Source organism: Primulina huaijiensis, chromosome 11 (genome assembly GCF_012295235.1).
Source record: "Primulina huaijiensis isolate GDHJ02 chromosome 11, ASM1229523v2, whole genome shotgun sequence".
Lineage (NCBI taxonomy): Eukaryota > Viridiplantae > Streptophyta > Magnoliopsida > Lamiales > Gesneriaceae > Primulina > Primulina huaijiensis.
Window position 1 is genome coordinate 11,606,832 of NC_133316.1, and position 21,917 is coordinate 11,628,748.

Here is a 21,917-nt window from a genome sequence, read left to right on the forward strand (position 1 = left end):
TCGTTATCCAACATGCCTTGTATGTTTTGAAATTCTGCACAAATTTTGATACCACCAAAATATAAGTAAGTTGAGTTTTTAATGATAAACAAGAAAATACTAACCTTTTCCGCTAGCAGTCATGCTACCGAGTTCTCTTGCAAAACCAACTTGAACAAAGTACATAAAATTCAGACAAAATCAAAAGGTCCAATAAGAGAATACAAAAGCAGAAAACAAATCCTTGATGTATAAAGGTACATGCTACCTCTTTTTGAACTTCGAGCTGCGTGATTGGCAATCATAATTCGAGATTGTGTATTTGCCTTATTTTGATGTTGAAAATGAGGTTTTCCAACAGTTTTACCCTCACTAGCCATTCCTATCAAGAGCAACAACCACAACGTGCAGGTAAAAAAAATTTAGTTATATCCTTTGATATGATAAATAAAAGATCCATAGTGAAAAATGAAATTAAAATATATAATGTTATTATTATTCTAGTATCCAGCAAATTCACTCTACTAGTTTCACTTTATATCATATTAACTAAACATAAAAAATTATATATGCTAGAAAAAATCTCATCATTAACTAAATCTCATCATGCATCAACATCAATTTCAACTCCTGCAACATCATCCCGAGCCCAAATGACTTCTTCATGTTCATTCTCGTCTTCGGGATTACAAATACAAATTTGAAGATATGTATCAACATCTGCCATAGGTTGCATTTTTTACTTTGCTCGTGCATGGGTGGTGATAATTACATGCCAATTACAATCAACTCGATCTTCCACATAAAAAACTTGAATGGCTTGGGATGCTAATATATAAGGCTCGTTATGACGCTTTACATTTGAAAAATTGTCTGACATAAAACCATCATCATCCAGTTTTAGTCGTTTGCCTTTCGAGACCCAATCACATTCAAATAAAACAACTCCTCGACCTCCCTCATAATCTAACTCAATCACATTTTGCAAAATCCCGTAATAATCAAGTTCACTTGATACTGGGTTCTGATCTCTTATACTCGAATAACTTGAAGTGGTAGCCCGAACAATTACACCACAATTCTGAGTTTTTCTCTTGCATTCCACTTCTTTTGTATGAAACCTAAATCCATTGGAAATGAATTTTTCATATCGTATCCCTATGAAAGCTGGGCCTTTGGCAAGTGATTTCAAATCATTTGATACTGGATCATCTTGTGAAGAATTTGTATTTTCAATCTATCACACAAGGAAAAATTGATAAATTATGTATAAAAATCATAATATATAACTTTAATGACAATTACAACAAAAACTTACATGCTTGGCAAACCAAGAGGCAAAAGACTCACTATGCATACGTTCAATTTGGTGTGGTGGAAGACCAGAATGAGTAAGATTCAAGTGCATAACTAGAGGCCGTAAACACATTGTAGTGCCCAAAATCAGTACACGTAAATCCCATACATTATTTAAATTGTTAAATCATTCATTCAAATTTAAAAATGAGCTTTAGCCATGCATGACCAATTTAAAAGTATTATTTTAAATTAATTATGTTTATGTGATGCACGTTAAAATATTTTTTGAGTTTCATGTTTCAGGCGATTATTCGAGGTGGGATCGAGGAAAAGACCGTGACGATTTTTTTCTGCAAAATTTTAATGTGGTATATTATTTTAAGTTAAGGTTGGGGCATATTAATTAATTTATTAAGTTTCAGCATTTTAAAGCCTAAATTTTGTATTTAGTGAGTTTAGAATTTTTAAAACTTTTAAAGTTGGCTTTGTGCACTTTATTTTTGTTAAAAAGGAGCATTTTATAAAATTAGTGTATATTTTATTTCAAATAAAGGAATTGTTGAGTTAGTGCTTGATTTAACATTAATTAGTGGTTAAACTTTAATTAAGCAATTTTCACTCCCTAAATTTCTACCTAACTCACGCACACACCCTTTCTACACACACACTCACGTAACACACACACACACACACACACACAATTCTTTGCACTCCTTTTTCATAATTTTTTGAGGTAAAAACTTAGGGTTCTTGAGAGCAAGAGCAGCCGCACCTCCCTCTTCAATTTCCCAGCAAGTTTTCGTCACTTTTCTTCAAGAAAAATCGAGCCACGTTCGTCCCAGATCAACCTCGCATCTTTCCCCGCGTCGGTATCGCCGTTTCGGTAAAGTTTATCATCATAAGGCACGTATAATCTCTCTTTTGCTGTGTCGATCATGTCATATTATGTGTTGCGTTATTTTATGCTTAAAATTCATGTATGATGTTCATAGTTTGAGCGGATAATTGATTGGATCGATTTTGAAGGAAAATTTTTAGATCTAAATCACGTTTTTACTGTTCTTCTTAAAACTGCGAATTTGCGGTCGAGATTTTGAGAAAATTTTCAATACAAAAAAATGTAGAACTTTTTGATACCTTCGATTTGATATAAAATTCGAGTTATTTGGACAAAAATTGATTGAGTTATGGCATTTTTCGAGGGACTGCTCAAACTGCGTTTTTCAGTAAATTACGATGTTGATGTGTTCTTGAAGTTTATTTGTTGCAGGCTTCGTTGGGAATCGACGGGTGATCGTTGCTACGTCTAGGTATGTTTAGTTCGATGTTGGGATGATTTTTGGCGTCTTTTTTCGTGTCGTTAGGCACCAAGTTGAATCAAGAGTCGAGGAAGAAAATGGTGTCGAACTTTGAGTTGTGTCGTTAGTTGTTGATTGTCACACTTGGGAACAATTATAATGGCTTACTTGGGTTTGGTACAATGTCGTGACGTCCTTGGAAGGGTCTCGTGGTGTCGATTCATGGTCCGTTCGATCGAGTCTAGACTGTTAAGCAAAACTTGTTCAGAATTTTCGTATGTTGGCTTGTCCCGCATGTACACGGACCCATGGACGGACCTTGGCACGGGGTCACGGGGTCCGTGCCTTTTTTTCCCTGTCAGTGTCATTTTTGCGTGCCTACACGGACCCACACACGGACTACGGCACGGGGTCCGTGCCTTTGTTTCTTCTCGGTGTCAAAATTTGCGAAGCTACCCGGTCCCCTCCACGGACCCTAGCACGGGGTCCGTGTCCCTCCTTCTTTTCGTTACGTCCTTTAGCGAACCTACACGGACCCGTAGCCGGACCTGGGCACGGGGTCCGTGTACCACCTGTTTTGGGAAAAATGTAATGTTTATTTTGAGGTTTGATGTCATGGTTTAGTGCAACCATTTACAAAGTCGAGTCATGGGAATTTTAGAATGTCCTAAAGAATTGAATGAACACGCAAGTAAGCATGACCAATACGTCTAAGCCATGCAAGTTAAGTATGTAAATTCATGTTAGTATGTGTAGCAACGGCCCCGATCGAAGTCCAACTAATCCCTCAACGCCAAGTAAGTATGTTTGACGTGCAAGAAAATATTATAAGTTTTTGAGGTATGCTAAATGTCTTGTGACCAAATTACGTTTAGGATTGGAAAGCGTTAAATTATGAACGGGGACCAATCCGCCCGTTAAATTATGAACGGGTTTAGATCTAGATTGGAAACCGTTAAATTATGAACGTTGACCAATCAGCCAGTTAAATTATGAACGGGGATCTCATGTATGTGGCAGTGGATACGTCCCTGTCATCCCAGTACTGTGGTTAGTCTGATCAGGCGGTTATGGTATGGGTCACTTGCTTTGAAACATATCTCTACCAAAATGAGTTATGTATGTTCAAGTATGTTCAAGTATGCAAGCATGTTAAGAAAGTTTATGTCGACGGCACGTCTAATTATGTACGTACGTATGTTCAAGTTCATTTTGCAAGTTCAAGTTTCAAGTATGTATGTCCTATTTTAAAGTTGCATGTGGTTTTATTATGTATTACTTGCTATTCCAGTTTATACGTGTTGAGTCTTTAGACTCACTAGACTTGATCGATGCAGGTGAGGATGTCTATGAGGACATAGGAGGTGGCGACCAAGGAGCAAGCTTGGACTGAGCGGGAGGCTAAACCCGAGGACCGCCCACGTCATTTTTTTATGTTTTTATGCAAGTTTAAATTTACTCTGATTTTATGTTTTTGGTGCGAGATGTTATGAACAAGCTTTTCTTTTAACAAAATTTTATTGGTGATGGATGATTCTAAAGATATTTTTATAAACGATGAGTTGACGACCGTATGGATGTTTATATTTAAGAAAATTTTTAATTCTTCCGCGAATTTTAAGTAGTAAAAGTACGGTGCGTTACAGTTGGTATCAGAGCGGTGTTCTTGTAAAGGGTTATGCCTACTGCCAGTCGCAAGAAGCTCTCGAAGTCACACCTCAAGTCTGTGAGTTTTAAAATTTTGCATTATGTATGTAGTTAGCATTGAATCATGATTTCAGCATGTCCATGTTTTAAGTCAAATTTCGTGCATCTTAGGATATTGTTATTATATTCATGCATATTGGGTTTACGTGTTGGGTAAATTGTTGGAACAGTATGCCTCCAAGACGTCTGATTAATCGGGAAGTTAGGGATGAGAACAGAGAGCATCACGATGAGGAGAGGTTCACTCCTCCTCGTCCACCTCCGGATATGCAGGCGCAAATGCTTGCAGGTATGACGCAGTTCTTCGCGTAGTTTGCGGGGAACCAGGCTGCAGCAGTGGGTGCAGGGGAGAGGCCTAGGCCTGAGGCTGTCTACGAGAGGTTTAGAAGAATGAGTCCAAAAGAGTTCTCGGGTACCACTGGCCGATGATAGCGGAAGGATGGATTAAGTCCATCGAGGTTATCTTTGATTTTATGGAACTGACCGATGCTGATAGGGTCAGGTGTGTCACGTTCCTTCTATCAAGGGACGTTAGACTATGGTGGGAGAGTGCTTCTGTGGCAGTTAACTTGCAGACCTTGTCTTGGGATGGATTCAAGGAAGTGGTCTTCGCCAAGTACTTCACTGAGGAAGTACGATCCAGACTCACTAGGGAATTTATGACGCTGCGACAAGGAGACAACAGTGTTGCAGAGTTTGTAAGGAGGTTTGAGATGGGGTGTTACTTCGTACCCCTCATTTCGAATGATGTCCAGGCAAAGCTGAGACATTTCTTGGATGGATTGCGGCCAATCTTGCACCGTGATGTGAGGGTAGCTGGCCCCACTTCTTATGCAGTCGTCGTATCTAGGGCTTTGGCGGCAGAACAAGACCAGCGGGATATTGATGCTGACAGGTTGGGCAAGTGGCCCTACCAGGAACCACCACACCAACAGCCGCAACATCAGCATCAGCGACCGCAGCACAAGAGGCCGTACCAAGGGCCACCAGGGAACAAACCTTATCAGGGACCGCCGAAGGGCAAGGGTCCAATTCAGCATGGAGCACCTCAGAAGCCCGGAAATTTCCCTGTGTGTCCTAAGAGCAACCGCCAGCATCCAGGAAAATGCTTATATGGATCAGGCAAGTGCTTCAAGTGTGGAGCCAGTGACCACATGCTAAAGGAGTGCCCACAGTGGAAGAAGCAGACTCAGGGCAGAGTATTCGCCATGCATGCACAGGAGGCGAATCCAGACACGACTTTGGTGACCGGTAAACTTTTCTACCCAAGTTCAGTATTATTTTGCCTTGCATGTGGATTTTATTTGGGATTGTTAAGGTGCTAGTAATATTTTGAGTGATTTGGGATAGTAATTTTCTGCTATGTTTGAGGTTAATGTTAGCGTGCTAACGTCTCTCAGGAAATATTTTCATTAAGAGTATAGCCACTCAGGCCTTGATAGATTCAGGAGTCACCCACTCATTTATATCAGAGACATTCGCTAGTCACTTGGACATCAAGTCCATCGGACTCGATGTGAATTATTCAGTAACAGTCCCATCAGGGGAAGAGCTGTCAGCTACTAGTGTGGTCAGAGACATTGATCTGGAATTGCACGGCCACCTAGTATATGCCGACTTGATCGTCTTGCCGATGCCGGAATTCGACATTATTTTGGGAATGGACTGGTAGACAAAGAACAGAGTCTTGATCGACTTTCAGAAGAGATCAGTTTTGGTTAGACCATTGGGCATGGAGCAGTTTCTGTTTGAACCAGCCAGAAGGAGGAGTTTTCCACGCATGATCTCTTGCATGCAGGCACGAAGACTCATTTCCAAGGGGTGTCAGGCCTTCTTGGCCAGCATTATTTCTGCACATGACATACCCACTCCGTCTTTATCAGAGGTGACAGTAGTCAGAGACTTCCCAGATGTCTTTCCTGATGACGTCACAGGTCTTCCACCAGAGAGAGAGGTGGAGTTTGCAATTGAGCTCATGCCAGGTACAGTGCCAATCTCTAAGGCACCGTACCGATTAGCTCCAGCTGAGATGTTAGAACTCAAGCAGCAGATTCAGGAGCTTCTCGACAAGGAATTTATCCGCCCTAGTTGCTCGCCTTGGGGCGCACCAGTGCTTTTTGTAAAGAAGAAGGATGGGTGTAAGAGGCTGTGCATCGATTACCGAGAATTGAACAAGGTAACGATCAAGAACAAATACCCACTTCCTAGAATCGAAGACTTGTTCGACCAGTTGCAGGGAGCTACAGTGTTCTCTGAGATAGATCTTCGATCAGGGTATCACCAGCTGAAGGTGAAAGATGCAGATGTTCACAAAACAGCCTTCAGGACTAGGTATGGGCATTAAGAGTTCTTGGTGATGCCATTTGGATTGACTAATGCTCCAGCAATTTTCATGGACCTCATGAACCGAGCATTTCAGCCTTAACTTGATCAGTTCGTCATAGTATTTATCGACGACATTCTCATTTACTCGAAAAGTCATGAGGAGCACAGTCAGCACTTGAAGACACTTTTGCAGACTTTGCAGAGTCGCAAGCTATTTGCGAAGTTCAGTAAGCGTGAATTTTGGTTGGAGAAAGTAGCGTTCTTGGGGCATATAATATCTAGCAGTAGAATTGAGGTGGATCCAGCCAAGGTGGCAGCCGTTAAAGATTGGGTTGAGCTGAAGAATGCATCAGAAATCCGCAGCTTTTTGGGTTTCGTCGGTTACTACCATAAGTTCATCCAGGGATTTTTGTCGATAGCAGTGCCACTTACTTCACTAACCAAGAAGAATGCTAAATTCGCGTGGAGTGACGAATGCCAGAAGAGCTTTGACACTTTGAAGCAAGCTCTTATTTCAGCACCTGTGTTAGCCATGCCGACAGGGCAAGGGGATTTTGCGCTATACACCGATGCATCTAAGCTTGGGTTAGGCGCAGTGTTGATGCAGCAGGGTCGGGTTATAGCCTATGCTTCCAGGCAGTTGAAAGTGCATGAGAGGAACTATCCGACGCATGACCTAGAGTTAGCCGCCGTTGTGTTTGCGTTGAAGATTTGTAGACACTACCTGTACGGCGAGAAATGTCAGATTTTCACTGATCACAAAAGTCTCAAGTATTTCTTCACGCAGAAAGAAATGAATATGAGACAGAGGCGGTGGTTAGAGCTGGTAAAAGACTACGACTGCGAAATTAGCTACCATCCGGGAAAGGCTAACGTTGTGGCAGACGCTCTGAGCAGAAAAGTCGCAGTCATAGCACAGTTGTCAGTGCAGAGACCTCTTCAGTCCGAGATTCAGAAATTCGGTCTAGAGATTTATCATAAGGGCAGAGCTCCCAAAATATCTAATATGACAGTCAAGTATATTTGCTAGACCGTATCCGTCAAGGACAGTCTTCAGATGAACAGTTACAGAAGTGGAGACTGAAAGATGAAGCCAAGGGCTGTATGCTCTACTCAGTGTCAGACGGTATTGTGAGATACAAGGGAAGAATGTGGGCGTCTAATGTAGATTCGATCAGAGAAGATATCTTAACAGAGGCACATGCATCTCCGTATTTAATCCACCCGGGAGGTACGAAGATGTACAAAGACCTGCAGATCTTGTATTGGTGGCCAGGGATGAAGAGAGACATCCGCAGATTTGTGTTTGAATGCCTCACTTGCCAGCAGGTGAAGGCAGAGCATCAGCGGCCAGCAGGAATGCTTAAGCCACTCCCTATCCCCGAGTGAAAATGGGAGAATATCACTATGGACTTCGTCGTTGGGTTGCAAAATCAATTAGAGGTTTTAATGCTATTTGGGTCATAGTGGATCGACTCACTAAGTTAGCGTACTTCTTGCCAGTGAAGACGACTTTCTCCATGTCGCAGTATTTGGAGCTTTATATAAGGGAGATCGTTCGATTGCATGGGATCCCAGTTACTATTGTGTCCAACAGGGACCCGAGGTTTACATCTTCATTCTGGAAGAGCCTACATGCAGCTATGGGGACGAAGCTGCAATTCAGTACAGCTTTTCACCCGCAGACAGATGGCCAGTCGGAGTGAGTGATTCAGATCTTGGAGGATCTATTGCGAGCATGTATGATCGATTTCCAAGCGACGTGGGAATCGAAACTACCTCTAGTGGAGTTTACAGACAACAACAGTTTTCATGCATCCATTGGTATGGCTCCCTATGAGGCATTGTATGGAAGGAAGTGCAGATCACCGATTCATTGGGATGAAGTCGGTGAGAGGGCAGAACTTGGTCCAGAGATAGTTCAGCAGACTGCGGATGTGGTGGTCAAGATTCGTGACAGGATGAAGACCGCCCAGAGCCGTCAGAAGAGTTATGCTGACAAAAGGAGGAGAGATCTCGAGTTTGCCGTAGGTGATCACGTTTTTGTAAAGATAGCACCTATGAAGGGTGTTATGAGATTTGAGAAGAGAGGCAAGATGAGTTCGAGATTTATTGGACCTTTCGAAATTTTTGACAGAGTTGGGACACTAGCGTATCGTGTCGCCCTTCCGCCGAATCTGGTTGGGGTACACAATGTGTTCCACGTCTCAATGCTGAGAAAGTACCTAGCTAATCCTTCGCATGTTCTGAGCTACGAGCCGTTACAGTTGGCTGCAGACCTGTCTTATGAGGAAAGACCCGTCCAAATCCTAGACAGAGAGGAGCGCAGACTTCGGAACAAGGTGACTAAGCTAGTCAAAGTCCGGTGGCTAAACCAATCAGTGGAAGAGGCCACTTGGGAGTCAGAGGCAGATATGAGACTTCGCTACCCGGAGTTGTTCGGTAAGATTTAATTTCGAGGACGAAATTTATATAAGTGTGGGAGGAACTGTAGTGCCCAAAATCAGTACACGTAAATCCCGTGCATTATTTAAATTGTTAAATCATTCATTCAAATTTAAAAATGAGCTTTAGCCATGCAAGACCTATTTAAAAGTATTATTTTAAATTAATTATGTTTATGTGATGCACGTTAAAATATTTTTCGAGTTTCATGTTTCAGGCGATAATTCGAGGCGGGATAGAGGAAAAGACCGGTGACGATTTTTTTCATGAAAAATTTTAATGTGGTATTTTATTTTAAGTTAAGGTTGGGGCATAGTAATTAATTTATTAATTTTCAGCATTTTAAAGCCTAAATTTTGTATTTAGTGAGTTTAGAATTTTTAAAACTTTTAAAGTTGACTTTGTGCACTTAATTTTTGTTAAAAAGGAGAATTTTATAAAATTAGTGTATATTTTATTTCAAATAAAGGAATTGTTGAGTTAGTGCTTGATTTAACATTAATTAGTGGTTAAACTTTAATTAAGCAATTTTCAGACCGTAAATTTCTACCTAACTCACGCACACACCCTTTCTACACACACACACTCACGTAACACACAAACACACACACACAATTCTTTGCACTCCTATTTCAGAATTTTTTTAGGTAAAAACTTAGGGTTCTTGAGAGAAAGAGCAGCCGCCCCTCCCTCTTCAATTTCCAAGCAAGTTTTCGTCACTTTTCTTCAAGAAAAATCGAGCCACGTTCGTCCCGGATCAACCTCGCATCTTTCCCCACGTCGGTATCGCAGTTTCGGTAAATTTTATCATCATATGGCACGTATAATCTCTCTTTTGCTGCGTCGATCATGTCATATTATGCGTTGCGTTATTTTATGCGTAAAATTCATGTATGATGTTCATAGTTTGAGCGGATAATTGATTGGATCGATTTTGAAGGAAAATTTTTAGATCTAAATCACGTTTTTACTGTTCTTCTTAAAACTGCGAATTTGCGGTCAAGATTTTGAGAAAACTTTCACTAAAAAAAATGTAGAACTTTTTGATATCTTCGATTTGATATAAAATTCGAGTTATTTGGACAAAAATTGAGTGAGTTATGGCATTTTTCGTGGCACTGCTCAAACTGCGTTTTTCAGTAAATTACGATGTTGATGCGTTCTTGAAGTTTATTTGTTGCAGGCTTCGTTGGGAATCGACGGGTGATCGTTGCTACGTCTAGGTATGTTTAGTTCGATGTTGGGATGATTTTTGGTGTCTCTTTTCGTGTCGTTAGGCACCAAGTTGAATCAAGAGTCGAGGAAGAAAATGGTGTCGAAATTCGAGTCGTGTCGTTAGTTGTTGATTGTAACACTTGGGAACAATTATAATGGCTTACTTGGGTTTGGTACAATGTCGTGACTTCCTAGGACGGGTCTCGTGGTGTCGATTCATGGTCCGTTCGATCGAGTCTAGACTGTTAAGCAAAACCTGTTCAGAATTTTCGTATGTTGGCTTGTCCCACAGGTACACGGACCCATGGACGGACCCTGGCACGGGGTCACGGGGTCCGTGCCTTTTTTTCCTCGTCAGTGTCATTTTTGCGTGCCTACATGGACCCACACGCGGACTATGGCATGGGGTCCGTGCCTTTGTTTCTTCTCGGTGTCAAAATTTGCGAAGCTACCCAGACCCCTACACGGACCCTAGAACGGTGTCCGTGTCCCTCCTTCTTTTCGATAGGTCTTTTAGCGAACCTACATGGACCCGTAGCCGGACCTGGGCACGGGGTCCGTGTACCACCTGTTATGGGAAAAATGTAATGTTTATTTTGAGATTTGATGTCATGGTTTAGTGCAACGATTTACAAAGTCGAGTCATGGGAATTTTAGAATGTCCTAAATAATTGAATGAACACGCAAGTAAGCATGACCAATACGTCTAAGCCATGCAAGTTAAGTATGTAAATTCTTGTTAGTATCTGTAGCAATGGCCCCGATCGAAGTCCAACTAATCCCTCAACGCCAAGTAAGTATGTTTGACGTGCAAGAAAATATTTTAAGTTTTCGAGGTATGCTAAATGTCTTGTGACCAAATTACGTTTAAGATTGGAAAGCGTTAAATTATGAACGGGGACCAATCCGCCCGTTAAATTATGAACGAGTTTAGATCGAGATTGAAAAGCGTTAAATTATGGACGTGGACCAATCAGCCCATTAAATTATGAACGGGGATCTCATGTATGTGGCAGTGGATACGTCCCTGTCATCCCAGTGCAGTGGTTAGTCTGATCAGGCGGTTATGTTATGGGTCACTTGTTTTGAAACATATCTCTATGAAAAATGATGAAGTTATGTATGTTCAAGTATGCAAGCATGTTAAGAAAGTTTATGTCGACGGCGCGTCTAATTATGTACGTACGTATGTTCAAGTTCATTTTGCAAGTTCAAGTTTCAAGTATGTATGTCCTATTTTAAAGTTGCATGTGGTTTTATTATGTATTACTTGCTATTCCAGTTTATACGTGTTGAGTCTTTAGACTCACTAGACTTGATCGATGCAGGTGAGGATGTCTATGAGGAGACTGGAGGTGGCGACCAAGGAGCAGGCTTGGACTGAGCGGGAGGCTAAACCCGAGGACCACGCACGTCATTTTTTTATGTTTTTATGCAAGTTTAAATTTACTCTGATTTTGTGTTATTGGTGCGAGATGTTATGAACAAGCTTTTCTTTGAACAAAATTTTATTGGTGATGGATGATTCCAAAGATATTTTTATGAACGATGAGTTGACGACCGTATGGATGTTTATATTTAAGAAAATTTTTAATTCTTCCGCAAATTTTAAGTAGTAAAAGTACGGTGCGTTACACACATCCAATGCGAATGTTGAGCCGATAGTTGTCTCATCATTTCTTGATGATTGATTGAATTTTGTTTGTACATAATCAGCTAAACAAAAAGAACAGAATGTCAAACATTCCTCTGCCAAATACCCCTCAGCAATGGATCCTTCTGGCCTACTTCTATTTCAAACATACGACTTCAATGTCCCCAAGTACCTTATACCAAAAACATAAATTTTGTGTTATTTAGTGAAAATAATAATTTAAATAAAAAAATGTCAATAATATTTGTTTTTACCTTTCAATTGGAAACATCCAACGATAGTAAACTGGTCCAGCAAGTTGTACTTCAGTAGCCAAACGTACAGTCAAATGAATCATTATGTCAAAAAATGAGGGAGGAAATATCTTCTCCAATTGACAGAGGATCACCGCAATATCTTTCCTTAGACGAACCACATCAGTAGGATCACGCCCCGAGACCGAAGCGTCGGTGACATTCGGCATTGTTTAACAATTACTTGAAAACAATAAGCCTCGTATCGAAAAGCCAAATAAACCAGTCTTTTTCATAAATAAAATATTGTCTTTACAATGAAAATGGAATAAAAATAAATCAGAGTTTTCGAAAACGAAACAGAAGAAAAGAATAAAATCTCAATTCTTGAACTTGTCTCTCGATCACCATCCCCAAAAAGCTTCTTGTTCCTCCTCATTCAGTTTTTCTTCATTCTTATCTGAAATTTGTAAGGGGTGAGTGTTTTGGGAAACACTTAGCAAGTGGGGGTCGATTGATTTCCAAATATACATATAGAACTTAATTTTAAAGCTTTTATTTTTAACACACTTTGAAAACTGATTACTTATCATAATAAAATCGAATCAAATATGAGACAAAGATAATCAAACGATTCAGAGGAAATCAGAAACAAATCAGAAATAGTTCAGAACAAACACAACACTGTTACGCACCTCATTTCTATGGTCAAATTGTCCCCAATATGTTAGTCCTCTAAGGGGTGAGACCAGAACACCGTTTTATACCCACTGATGGGGGCCAGACAGAACACAGTTTTATACTAACTGATGGGGGCCAGACAGAATTACAATTATCGTTCTATTTCAAATCAATTATTAACAGTGCATCATAGAATTCAGATTCATCAAACAGAACATATTAGAATTTTGAAAGAATTTCAACGCAATCAAAGGATGTCGAATTCAGAAAGAACATAACATTCATCGATCGTAATTTTAAATCATGTAAAAATTGATTTTCGAAAAGAAGGACACACATACGAGCATGTCATGTTATTTTTATGCAAAGTTTAAAATACAAGAAAAGTACGTAACAAAAACCCACTTACTGAAATTCAATGACGTGGTCCGAAATTTGCCTGATTCTTGAACGAAGTTCCTCCCGAAGTTTGGACAGCACTTCGGTGAATTGCTTGAGCAATTTATGTCGTCAATCCAGCAGCACCTTGATGTATTTGCTTGAGTACACGAACTGCACGAAGCTGGTTCCTCTTTCTTTCCTTGCTAGCGGCGGCCGAAGCTTTTTGTGGAGAGGGGAGAGGCGATATTTTCAAGGCTTTTTAGAGTGTTTCTCCATCAGCCATGATGCCATATTTATAGCTGATTTTTGGACCTTTTGGACTCCCTAAGGCCGATCCCTTGATGGCCATGTGGTCAAGGCTATCTCAAGCACCAAGGGTCATCTAGATTTTCTAAAGGGTCATTTCTTGCATAATCAATTTGTCAAATCCCTTAGCTCCTCTTTTAGCTCCTTTTACCGGTTAACTCAATGGTCATCTCTTGCATAATAAGTTTGTCCAAAACTTTAGCTCCTTCCTTGGTTAACTCAATAGTCATCTCTCGCATAATAAGTTTGTCCAAACCTTTAGCTCATGGACAATTCTTGCTCAATAAATTTTTCCATCCCTTAGTTCTTTCTTTAATTCCCTTTTTGGTCCTTTTAGGACAAGCATTTTTGAGCTTCATTGAGCTAAAAGATTGAGTCCTTGAGCTGGGGTTTAATTCTCCGATGATGACTCTTTGATTGATGCGGTTTCTTATTGCATAGCTTCCCGTTGAGCAAATCCCCGAGCTTTAGAGCTACTTCCTCGAGTCATGTTAGCTGAAAATTGAAGTTTATATTTGAGTTTTATAGTTAATATTAAAGTTTTGAGCTTAGTTTCGAGTTTATATCTTACATGATTTGCTTCGAAATTCCGGATCCTCACATCCCACCCTCCTTATTGGAAGTTTCGTCCTCGAAACTTGGTTCAGCTCGATCGTTTAAAGAGATGAGGATATTTTGTGCGCATCCTCTCTTCTAGTTCCCAAGTTGCTTCCCGTTCAGTATGATTTGACCACTGGACTTTGACAAATGGGATTGTTCGGTGTCTCAATACTTGATCTTTGGTGTTCACTATTCGAATATGGACTTCTTCATAATTCAGCTCTTCGTTCAAGTATCCTTCGATCATCAGCGGTGCAACCTTAAGGATGTGACTTGGGTCTGGGATATATTTCCTCACTTGTGATATGTGAAAAATGTTGTGGATTCTGGACATATCCGGAGGCAAAGACAGTCGGTAGGCTAGAGTTCTCACTTTCTCTAGTATCTCGAATGGTCCTACATATCTTGGATTTAGTTTTCCGAACTTGCTAAACCGAATCACTCCTTTTATAGGGGAGAATTTAACATATGCCTTTTCACAGATCTCGAATTCCAAGGGTCTTCTCTTTAAATCTGCTCAACTCTTTTGTCTATCTTGAGCTGTCTTGAGCCTTTATTTGATTATGGCGACCTTGTCAATGGTTACTTGAACAAGCTCAGGTCTAGTGATAGCTTTTTCTCCGACTTCATCCCAGTACATAGGTGATCTACACTTTCGAACTTTGAGGTGTATTCCATCACCGTCATGTCTGGTGTCTTTTCAAGTTTTCAAACTCGCTCAAATTTTGTAGCCGAAATTCCGCTGGGTAATATTGTTTCAAAAATTCTCTCCTGAATGTTTGCCATGTGATCTGCTCAATTTCGGCGAATTATGGTGATATTGTTTCCCACCATCTGCGCGCTCTATCATCAAAAAATGGTATCACCACTTCTACCTTGAGCTCTTCGGGCACTTCCAGCAGATGGAGTTGGCTTTCTACATTTTTGAGCCAGTTGTGGCCAGCTTCCAGGTCAGGGTTCCCATCATAGGTTGGAACTCAATTTCTGCGAAGAGACTCGTAGTGGTATTTGATTCCACGTGGTTGGGGCTCTGGTGTTGGTTGGATGGAATTGTTGGCGTTTGGGTTCAGAATTCCTTGTAACGTCGCGACCACAACGGTGGCAATTGCCATCATGTCTACTTGACTAAGGTTAACTTCAGGTGGTGGTGGAGGTAAGTTCTCTTCATTATCCTGATTGGACCTTCGTTGATTACGATTGTTCCTTGGTCGTCTTCCTGCCATTTCCTATAAGCATAAAGGTTTTCTAAGTTGTTTGTATGATTTCGATAACGTAAAGGACATCAAAATATATCTTTCATTAATGATTCAAAAGTCACAAAGTTGTTACATATCGATAAGAAATATTTTCATTAAAATTTTGAAATTCATACTATCAGTCTTTTAATATTAAAAGATTAGCCTAATACAATCAGCCTTCCATGGGGTTTTCTTCTTGGTTTTCTTCGAGTTCTCCCATGGGCTCTTCCATGTTGATCATATTATTCTGTAGTTGATCAATGTGGTTTTGCAACAGTGTGTTGTGGTCATCGAGATTGTTCACTTGGTCTTGAAGCTCTTGTATTGTCGATTGGTTTACTGCCTCATTGAGTTAATGTTCTTCAATCCGTTCTTCAAGGCGGCGTTGTGTTTTGAGAAGGCTATCATCCCGGATTTGAAGCGTCAAAATCCTATCTTGCGCTTTGTTCAACTCTTTCTTGGTGATCTCGTGTTGACGTTTAGATTCTAGGTGATAAGCAGCATAGCGTCTAACGTCATCGCGCAGTCTTTTCTATTCTTCTCTAGTCTCACAAAGATCCTCCATCATGCATACGTTATTTCCGTCTAACTGGTAGTTATCCCTCTCAAGTTTGTCATTTTTATCTTTCAATGTTTTAATTTCAGCTTCTTTTTCCTGGAGCTATTTTTGGAGTTTGGTTATAATGCTTTGAGGATCCATTTTTGTTTCCTATAAAGATAAAAAGAAAAAAAATATTTTTTATTGATAAAAATACTCATCAATGTTTAAATATGCAATAATTTAAAGATAAAATTTTTATTTAGAATTAAGTTCTTACACTTAATACTTTTCCAATCATATTTTTATTAGAGTCATAATACTAATCTAATCCAGTCTATCATATCTCCGTCGTCGCTATCGCTGCCGTCGCCGACCACTTCCATTGGTTCTTCCTCTTCTTCTTCCATGTTTTCTATCACCAGATGTAAGTAGCTATTCTGATCCTGAAGTGTATCCATGGCACTGTGGAGCTTGGAAATGTACCGTTCTTGCTTGGTGTTGAACTCTTCTTGACGTTGATGAGCCCGAGTAGCACGTCCTCTCTCTGTCTCTACTCTCTCTAGCGAATCCCTGTTCAGTGAAGGCAGACGCGCAATGCGAGTTGAATCAATAGGTATTTGAAGAAGTTGGCTCTCAGCCATGTCCAAATGGTGAGTAAGTCATCGTACGTCTATCTCGAGTATGTTCCTAATCTCGCTAAGCTCCTGCTTCTCTAGCTTCTCCTTAGCAAGTTGTGCCTTCAAAGTCGCAATCTCCCTATCTTGATTATCTATCGTGAGCTGGCGCATACGAAGGGCAGCCTGAGTGTAACGCCTCGAGCCTGGGCCCGCGCCTGTGTGACTGAACAATGGGCCCCTATAGCAACTACTTCGTATTCGTCCTCGCTTTACGAAAATGATTAACCCAAGTTTCTATAGAAGTCCATTGTAAGCCAATATAAACTCATTTTAAATCTTTGATTTTTCAGATGTGGGACAAGGGTATCACAATCACCCCTCCTTCAGAACGCGACGTCGTCGTCGCGGCCTGACCCCTCGATCCACCAGCACCGAGAATCTAGAGGTGGCTCCTACAGGTTCGAGAGGTGGCTCCCGTCATGTAGCACTTTGCCCCACAGGTTCAAGAGGTGGCTCCCATGCACGTAGCACTTTGCCCTGCATAGCACTTATTTCCCGGTGTTCCATGCCCGTGACCGGCTCTGATACCATTCTGTAACGCCTCGAGCCCGGGCCCACGCCTGCGTGACTGCACAATGGGCCCCTATAGCAACTACTTCGTATTCGTCCTCGTTTTACGAAAATGATTAACCCAAGTTTCTATAGAAGTCCATTGTAAGCCATTATAAACTCATTTTAAATCTTTGATTTTTCAAATTTGGACAAGGGTATCACACTGAGCACGAGTACGTGGAGCAACCATTTCCTGACATAAATCGAGGTAGAATTTCAGAGCAGTAACAAAGGATAGAAAGGTACAAAAATAGAAACAAAGTTGTCATCGAAATTTTGATACTAAGAATTTTACGGAGTGGTTGAAGGAGATAGAATTCAATTTTCTCGGAAGAAAAATTTAGAGACAAGGATGAAGGTTCGTTTCAAGTTGGAATGCACTACGCTTTTGCCAAAATTTGACGAAGATGTCAAAATCCTAGCAGGATTATGAACCTGGCGGCTCTGATACCACTTAATGTCACGCCCCGAGACCGAAGCGTCGGTGACATCCGGCATTGTTCAACAATTACTTGAAAACAATAAGCCTCATATCGAAAAGTCAAATAAACCAGTCTTTTACATAAATAAAATATTGTCTTTACAATGAAAATGGAATAAAAATACATCAGAGTTTCCGGAAACGAAACAGAAGAAAAGAATAAAAATCTTGATTCATGAACTTGTCTCTCGATCACCACCCAGAAAGCTTCTTGTTCCTCCTCATTCAGTTGTTCTTCATTCTTATCTGAAATTTGTAAGAGATGAGTGTTTTGGGAAACAGTCAGCAAGTGGGGGTCGATCGATTTCCAAAGATACATATAGAACTTAATCTTTAAAGCATTTCTTTTTAACACACTTTCAAAACTGATTACTTATCATAAACAAATCGAATCAAATATGAGACAAAGATTATCAAACGATTCAGAGCAAATCAGAAATAGTTCAGAACAAACACAACACTGTTACGCATCTCATTTCTATGGTTAAATTGTCCCCAATATGTTAGTCCTCTAAGGGTTGAGGCCAGAACACTGTTTTATACCCATTGATGGGGCCAAACAGAACAAAATTTTATGCCAACTGATGGGGGCCAGAACACGGTTTTATACCCACCGATGGGGGTTAGACAGAATTACAATTACCATTCCATTTCAAATCGATTTGTAACAGTGCCTTACAGAATTCAGATTCATCGAACAGAACTTATCAGAATTTTGAAAGAATTTCAGCGGAATCAAAGGATGTCGAATTCAGAAAGAACACAACATTCATCGATCGGAATTTTAAATCATGTAAACACTGATTTTCGAAAAGAAGGACACACATATGAGCATGTCACGTTATTTTATGAAAATTTTAAAATACAAGAAAAGTACGTAACAAAAACCCACTTACTGAAATTCAAAGACGTGGTCCGAAATTTGCGTGATTCTTGAACGAAGTTCCTCCCGAAGTTTGGACAGCACTTTGGTGAATTTATTGAGCAATTTAGGTCGTCAATCCAGCAGCACCTTGACGTATTGCTTGAGTACACGAACTGCACGAAGCTGGTTCCTCTTTCTTTCCTTGCTAGCGGTGGCCGAAGATTTTTGTGGAGAGGGGAAAGCCGAAATTTTCAAGGCCTTTTGGTGTGTTTTTCCATCAGCCATGATGCCATATTTATAGCTGATTTTTGGACATCTTGGACTCCCCATGGCCGATCCCTTGATGGTCAAGAATTTCCATCAATATGGTCAAGGCTATCTCAAGCACCAAGGGTCATCTAGATTTTCTAAAGGGTCATTTCTTGCATAATCAATTTGTCCAATCCCTTAGTTCCTATTTTAGCTCTTTTTCTTAGTTAACTCAATGGTCATCTCTTGGATAATAAGTTTGTCCAAACCTTTAGCTCATGGACAATTCTTGCTCAATAAATTTGTCCATTCCCTTAGTTTCTCCTTTAGCTCTCTTTTTGGTCCTTTTAGGACGAGCATGGTTGAGCTTAATTGAGCTAAAAGATTAAGTCCTTGAGCTGGGGGTTTACTTCTTCGATGACGACTCTTTGATTAATGCGGTTTCTTATTGCATAGGTTCCCCTTTGAGCAAATCCCCGAGCTTTAGAGCTACTTCTTCGAGTCATGTTAGCTGAAAATATAAGTTTATATTTGAGTTTTATTGTTAAGATTAAAGTTTTGAGCTTAGTTTCGAGTTTTATATCTTACATGATTTTCTTCGAAATTCCGGATCCTCACAAGTAGGAGAAATTACTTTTCAACATAGCTCTATGAAATACCTACTCAATCTAATCAAAGGAGTCCAAACTGATTTAGACAAAGTGCTACGTAGTGCCACCGGCAACAACTGCTGCATCAAAATATGGTTGTCATGGCTTTTTAGACCAATTAATTTTGTCGGTTTCATTTGAACACACCGTGAAATGTCAGAAGCATAGCCATCTGGAACTTTAACTTTTTTCAAAACCTTGCAAAAATGTGCCCTTCTCATTTTTGCCCATTGAATAACATGCTGGATGTAGATAAACTCTACTTGGTCCTTTCTCAATAGGATGAAGTGCTGATCTTATTTCAATTTCTTGCAAATCAAGACGTGATTTTATATTATATTTTGTTTTCCCTTCCATATTCAGCAGTGTCCCACAAATTGATTCGCACACATTCTTCTCAATATGAATAAAATCAAGATTGTGGCGTACCACATTATCTTTCCAATATGGTAAATCGAAGAAAATACTCAACCTTTTCCAATTGAATGGTAGTTCTGGATTATCATCAACTGTTTTTCAAATTTTCAAATTAAAATTTTTCAACTCGTTGATCACTGTCTCTCCCGAAAGTATGGGTGATGGTCTTCCATACTCTTCTGTGCCATCAAAATGTTGAGCATCTTTGCGAAACTCATGATCACAATTCAAAATTTTGCGGTGACCTATATAACAATATTTTTGCCATTTTTTAACCATTGTGATTGTGTTAATTTGTGGCACACAGGGCATGCAAATTTACCTTTGGTGCTCCATCCAGATACGGTTGCATATCCATGAAAATCACTTATAGTCCATAATAATGCGGCATGAAATTGAAAATTCTGCTTGGTTGATGCATCATATGTCCGCACTCCTAACTCCCACAAATCATTCAAATCTGCAACAAGGGGCTGCAAGTAGATGTCGATGTTATTTCCAGGAGCAGATGGACCAAGTATTAGCAATGATAATATAAAGTATGGTTGTTTCATACACATCCATGGTGGAAGATTAAAAGGCACTAAAATGACTGGCCACGTACTATGCGCCACATTCATATTTTTGAATGAATTAAATCCATCTGAAGCTAATCATACCCTTATGTTTCGGGGATCTTTTGCGAATTCAGGGTGGTTATGGTCAAATGTTTGCAAAACTGAGGAATCAGCTGGGTGTCGTATGTAACCGTCTTTCGTGCTAGATTCAAAATGCCATCTCATATGGACTGCTGTTTTGCAGGACATGAACAAATGTTGTAACCTAGGCATTATTGGAAAATAACATAAAACCTTGCGTGTAACTTTTCTCTTGTAACCAATAGGATCATTTTCAGATGTTTCCCATCTAGGCTCGTTGCATGTTTTGCATCGAACTCTTTCTTCGTCCAACCTCCAGTGTAAAGTCCAATCATTAGGACAAGCATCAAACTTTTCATAACCAAGTCCTAATTTCTTCATCAATTTCTCTGCTTCATAGTATGACTTTGGTAAATCTTTCATGGCATTTGGAAATGCTTCTCTCAACAAATCCAAAAGCATATTGAAGATTTTATTGGTAATTTTTCCAAGACATTTTAAGTGAAGCCAGTGAATGATGAATGAAGGTTTTGAGAATTTATTGCATCCGGAATATAACTCTTTTTGTGAATCACCAATTAGTTTATAGAATTTCTCGGCCTCTCCGATTGGAATCTCTTTATCCTTTACAAATCCTGCTGTATTGATTGTATCACCATCGTTTTGTGGGACCCCAAAAGCATCGTGAACTAATCCCTCCATATCATCTACATCATCACGAGATGGAACAGAACTAGATATTGAAGATGCACTACACGATATCTCTCCATGAGCCACCCAGTGAGTATAACCTTAGATAAATCCATCAACCGTCAAATGATCATAAGAATCCTCTCTTGAAACACATATGTCAATCTTACATCTTGCACAAGGACATGCAATCATTCCATTTATGTTTGCATTAGAAAATGCAAAATCTAAGAAACTCCCGAGTCCTTTCCTGTTTTCCTAAGTATGTCTCGGAAAAAACATCCCACTTATATCCATCACAATTCTGGTAAAAAGATCTACTTAAACTAGTTCAACAAACAAATATATAATATGTTTATGTGGGGAGTAAAATATCTAACAAGATATATACAATTAGTGTCTTAAACACAACAATAATTTAATAACAAAAAAATACGTGAACAAAAGAAAACTAGAGTGAAACCCAAAAATGCCCTTATAGATAGCTATATTTTTTTATAAATTAATTTCATATATTTTTATTATTTTAAATCATTTTAAAGAAAAAAAATTGTAATGCAAATCTATCTTAAATTAAATTTGTATAAATTTGAAATGTTGTTAATTAATTCTTTTATGAAAATAAATATTTATTAAATTCTATTTTATTTTGTTTAATGATTACCATAATATTTTGAAATGTATTTCTAATAAATATATTTAAATTAATTTTAATAAATATAAATTATAATTATAAATATTTAATTATCTATCAAATTATTTTAAGAATATTTATAATTATTTTAAAAAAACAATA